Source organism: Podarcis liolepis (assembly GCF_965112155.1).
Source record: "Podarcis liolepis genome assembly, chromosome: 7".
NCBI lineage: Eukaryota > Metazoa > Chordata > Lepidosauria > Squamata > Lacertidae > Podarcis > Podarcis liolepis.
In genome coordinates, this window is record NC_139561.1 from 1,473,186 (window position 1) to 1,478,918 (window position 5,733).

At 47.0% G+C, this 5,733-nt stretch overlaps 1 long non-coding RNA gene across 1 annotated transcript; it reads left to right on the plus strand.

Annotated features, from left to right (window-relative positions):
* The first annotated feature begins 1,846 nt into the window (after positions 1–1,846).
* LOC310711996 lies at positions 1,847–5,362 on the plus strand. The gene is made up of 2 exons (XR_014528709.1): positions 1,847–3,303; positions 4,292–5,362. It is a non-coding gene; the product is annotated as an uncharacterized lncRNA (long non-coding RNA).
* The last annotated feature ends 371 nt before the right edge of the window (positions 5,363–5,733 follow it).

Below are 5,733 nucleotides of genomic sequence, written 5' to 3' on the forward strand. Positions count from 1 at the left end.
TATTGATGGACACCCAGTCCAAACCCCCTGATGATCTCTCCCAGCGGCTTCATAAAAAGCATGGGGGGGAGGACGGAACCCTGAGGCACCCCACAAGTAAGGCCCCAGGGGTTTGAACACTCATCCTCCACCACCACTTTCTGAACACGGCCCAGGAGGAAGGAGCGAAACCACTGTATAACAGTGCCCCCAGCCCCACTAGACGGTCCAGAAGGATGTTATGGTCGATTGTATCAAAGATCGCTGAGAGATCCAGCAGAACTAGGAAACAACTCTCGCCTTTGTCCCTAGCTCACCGGAGATCATCAACCAGTGCGACCAAGGCAGTTTCAGTCCCATGAATCCTGACTGGAAGGGATCCAAATGGTCCGCATCCTCCAGGCGTGCCCGGATTTGTTCAGCAACCACGCGCTCAATCACCTTGCCCAAGAATGGAAAATTTGAGACTGGGCGATAGTTGGCCATACTGGCCGGGTCTAAATATGTTTTTTAAGAAGCGGTTTAATGACCACCTCTTTCAGTGGATTCAGTGGATCTGGGAATGTTCCCTCACAGAGGGAAGCATTCACCACCCCACAGAGCCCATCGCCCAGCCTTTCCCGGCTTGCTTTTATTAGCCAGGATGGGCAAGGATCAAGGAGACAGGTGGTTGGTTTCACGTGTCCAAGCAGCCTGTCCACATCCTCGGGGTAACGGATTGAAATTGATTCCATGCCACTTGACCAGACAGGGCTCTAGCACTCTCCCGCCCCAGCCCTGCTCCCACGGTGGTGTCTAGCTCCTTCCGAATATGAGTGATTTTATCTGCAAAAAACTTTGCAAAATCGTTGCAGGAGATCTTGGGGTCTTTACAAGGCCCCGGTGGTAAAGGTGGTTCCGTTAAGTTGCGGACCACCTGAAAGAGTCTCCTGCTACTATTTTCTGCAGATGCAATAGAGGCGGTGAAGAAAGTCTTCTTCGCCGTCGTTATCGCCACTTGGTAGGCTCGACGTTGAGCTCTAACCTGTGTCCGGTCAGATTCGGAGTGAGTTTTCTGCCACCGATGCTCTAGCCGTCTCAGCGATGAAACAATCACCCTCAGCTCTGAAGAAAACCACGGGGCTGTCCGGGCTCCATGCAATCGGAAAAGGCATTTCGGAGCCAGACAGTTGATAGCCCTGGTTAACTCCGCATTCCAGCGGGCCACCAGGTAATCAGCTGAAAGGCCATCAACATGGGATAAAGCATCCCCTACCACTCTCTGGAAACCATTTGGATCCATTAAGTGGCGGGGCGGACCATCCGAATTGGTCCCACCTCCCTGCAGAGGGGAAGGGTCGCAGAGAAGTCCACTTGCGCCAGGAAGTGATCTGACCATGGCACTTCTTTTGTTTCACTTTTACTTAGTGTCAGATCACCCACATCACTAGAGGTGAATACCAGGTCTAAGGCATGTCCATGACTATGAGTTGGGCCCAACTTATTCAGGGACAGCCCCATGGAGGCCATGCTTTCCACGAAGTCCCGAGCGGCCTTGTAAGGTCGTGTCGGTATGGATGTTAAAATCCCCTAGGACAACCAAACTAGGTGTCTCCAGAACATCCGCCACGACCTGAAGCAGCTCAGACAGGGAATCCTTGGTGCAGTGGGGAGGTCGGTACACCAAAAGGAATCCTGTACTGCCCCTATTGCCCAACTTCCAGAACTTGCACTCAGAAAACTGGGTCTTCCCAGTAGGACGCCTGATGCAATTGTATATATTCCTATTTGATTCTAACTTCACCCATCCTGACTGTTGTATATGGTCCTAGAGATACTTGCAATCTCATGACTAGGCAAAAACAGGGATGTTGCAAGATTGGGCCTCTGAAATTCTGCAGGCTATTTTCCTAGGGGGCACCTCTGCAATGTATGTTATTCGCATAATAAAATTATTGCCTGAGAAACCACTGGGAGTGAATCAAATCATTTTTAGCTGTCTCCTACCAAACAAAAAAAATGTAAACTTTAAAGGTGCCTTGCACATAGACCCATATTGGTTTGCCATTTGGTCAGGCTTGTTTGCGTGTTTGTTTAACTAGGGGTGCCTCCCATGTGTACAATTATCAAATTTATTGTTCACAAAACATTAAAGGAGGTTAAGTGGTTCATTTTTAGCTCACCTTAAAACTATAAAGGCTGCCCTTGTAGGAAAACTACTGTAGCTATCCTTCCACAAGCTGACAGGACAGGCCTGATATCTTCAGAAGGGTATACTATGTTTGCAAATTTCATCAATTTCTATCAAGAAATTTAAAAAGTTGGTAGACGTTTCCCTTTAAAAAGAAGTAAAATTTAAGCACATCCAGAATAAACAAATAAACCAAAACTGGATCTATTCACCTGTAATTAGGACTGCTATATGAACTGTGCAGTGGTTACAATGCCTGCAAATTCCATTTCTGCCAATAGAGGGAAAATGTTTTTTAGTCCTCATAATAGAAGAAGAGGAGTTTGGATTTGATATCCCGCTTTATCACTACTCTAAGGAGTCTCAAAGTGGCTAACAATCTCCTTTCCCTTCCTCCCCCACAGCAAACACTCTGAGGGGTGAGTGAGGCTGAGAGACTTCAGAGAAGTGTGACTGGCCCAAGGTCACCCAGCAGCTGCAGGTGGAGGAGCGGAGACGCGAACTCGGTTCCCCAGATTACGAGTCCACTGCTCTTAACCACTACACCACACTGAGCAGGGCAGGAAGTAGCTTCATTTTCCCCCAGAACTGGATTTGGACCCTGAGGTGAATCAAGCAACCTCAGAAGTGCTTCAGACAAAAGTGAACTATTTCCCAAACAGCTGAATCAGGATCTACCAAATACTGTGGTGGGTTCACACTTCTAACATTGTAAGCAGCACTTAAAATGCACAAGTCTGGCTAATTAAAAAGGAAGATTTATTGCAAAGAACAAACAGAAAGTCCAGCAGGTTCCTCCTGAGCAGCCTCCATTACAGCCTACGATGACTCAACTGGACTTTGCTTTCCCTTTCTCTTACTATGGAAGAAGCAACGGAAGTAAGTCTTTTTCCTGCGCTGCTTCTCCCTCTATTTGTACGCCTCCCCTCCAGTGACGTCTGTGACTGATGGGCTCCGATTCCCTTTCTGACAAGCTGTCACTCTGTGCAGGCTCCCGCTCTACCACTTGACCCCTCACCTAGATCCTGCCTGCTTGTTTCCTTGGCAACTTGCAGTCCATTCTCTCCTTGCCCCCTCTCTTCAGACTCTGCTGGCATGTGCTCTCCAGACAGCGGCAAATTCTTATATAAGGGTTCTTCCATCTTGACAAACAGGTAAAATGTATTATTTTTTTTAAAAAAAATTGTATTTATTAAGGTTTTAAGTTTACAAAAAGGCAAAAGAAAAAACACCAAATTAAACAATGACAAAACAACACACCACAATAAAAAAACAGAAAAATAGAAACAATTAAAAACAAAAGAAAAAACAAATCGAGCCTTCCCATAACTTACCGTATTTTTCGCTCTATAACACGCACCCGACCATAACACGCCCATAGTTTTTAGAGGAGGAAAATCCATAGGCATGCCACCCGTAGGCATTCCCTCCATAACACGCACAGACATTTCCCCTTACTTTTTAGGAGGAAAAAAGTGAGTGTTATGGTGCAAAAAATACGGTATCTTTCATTTGCTTGTTTCCCTGACCTCCTCACACCTCCCTTTTTTGTATTCTAAGTCAATTATCCATTTCAGCAAATCCTTTCCCTCTCTTCAAAATTTTTATCCTGAAAATTTATCTTGATCTTAATATAAGTTTACTTTCCCTCTTTTCACCAATTAACAGTCTATTTTTCTTAAATCTTTGATACATTTTTGCTAAAGTCACATAGATTCATTCCAACATCATTCTAACATTCATTAATTTTACAATGTTTCTGTAAATAGTATTTAAATTTCTTCCAATCTTCTTCCACCGACTCTTCTCCCTGGTCTCGGATTCTGCCAGTCATTTCCGCCAGTTCCATATAGTCCATCACCTTCATCTGCCATGCTTCCAGAGTGGGTAGATCTTGTGTCTTCCAATACTTTGCAATAAGTATTCTTGCTGCTGTTGTGGAATACATAAAGAAAGTTCTGTCCTTCTTTGGCACCAATTGGCCGACTATGCCCAGGAGAAAGGCCTCTGGTTTCTTCAGAAAGGTATATTTAAATACCTTTTTCATTTCGTTATAGATCATCTCCCAGAATGCCTTAATCTTTGGGCATGTCCACCAAAGGTGAAAAAAAGTACCTTCAGTTTCATTACATTTCCAAACAGGTAAAATAATAATGACCCCTGAGACTGGAATTCCAGGTGTGGAATCCCTAGTCTGACATTCCAGTCCCAGAGACCCAACATTCTAGTCCCAGGCCTGTCATTCTATCCTCATGGGTCTTCATCTCACTCCAAGCAGTCCCAGGTCTATAATTCCAGTGCCAGAGGCTGGAGAACCCATAATCCAAACAAGTTAGTCACAAGTCATCTATCCAAGCCAGCCTCACTTGGGAGAGCCTTCTCCCAACCAAACAGGTTTATTTTCATCCATCCCAGACAACCTGTGATGGAGAGGAATAGCAGTCCACAGTCCTCTAATCAAGGCACATTAAGCTCTTGTTCCAAGTCTCCATCAATCTTCTTTGGTGATCACTTGTAGCCAAGTAAGATTGTTTTCCAAAACAGGGTTTTAGCAGTGAGTCCATAAGTGACTGTGGAGGCCAATTCTGGATCCACACGTCCTTCCACAGTGGGGACATTGGTTTCCGGGTGGGAGTTGATCACGGTGAGGATTTGCCAAGCGTGCCTTCCTCTTAGCACATTTCTCCCTTGCGTCCTGAATTCGAGTGCCTTCAAAGCCCACCTTTGGTAAAGGCTGTTCTCCAAATGGAGCACTCGCAGGCCAGTGTTTCCCAGTTGTCAGTGTTTATACTACATTTTTTTATATTTGCCTTGAGACAGTCTTTAAACCTCTTTTGTTGACCACCAGCATTACACTTTCCATTTTTAAGTTCGGAATAGAGTAGTTGCTTTGGAAGACGATCGTCAGGCATCCGCACAACATGACCAGTCCAACAAAGTTGTTGTTGAAGAATCATTGCTTCAACACTGGTGATCTTTGCTTCTTCCAGTACACTGGCATTAGTTCGCTTGTCTTCCCAAGGGATGTATCAAATTTTCAGAGACCCCATTGATGGAATCTTTCGAGGAGCTGGAGATGGCGTTCATCGGTGGTCCATGTTTCACAAGCATACAGTTATGTTGGTAGTACAACAGCTTTGTAAACAAGGATTTTGGTTACCCTGCGAATGTCCCGGTCCTCAAACACTCTGCACTGCAATCGGGAGAAAGCTCTTGCGGAAAGAGGCCCTTGGGAAAGAGAACTGCCCAGGCACCCCCCCCCCCGCTGTGTTTTCGGCTCTTCAGGCGCCCATAAAAGAGCCAGAATGACGCGCCCGCTGCGGCCGCTCCTCGATGACGTCACTGCCCTCCCGCCCTCTTTCTCGCGCGAGGCCCACCTGAGCGTCACGCGCGGCGCGTGCGTGGGCGGACGAGGCGCGGGTTCGGGCGACGGCCCGTTGCTAAGGGCCGCGGAAAGAGCCCCCCTGCTGCCGACCAATCGCCAGCCCCGCTCTCCGCTGCGGTCGAGGCTCACGGGCCGCCGCGGCTGCCACTCGGGTAGGTCGCCCCGCTATTGCCCCTTCGCTCCAGCCTATCAGCGGCCG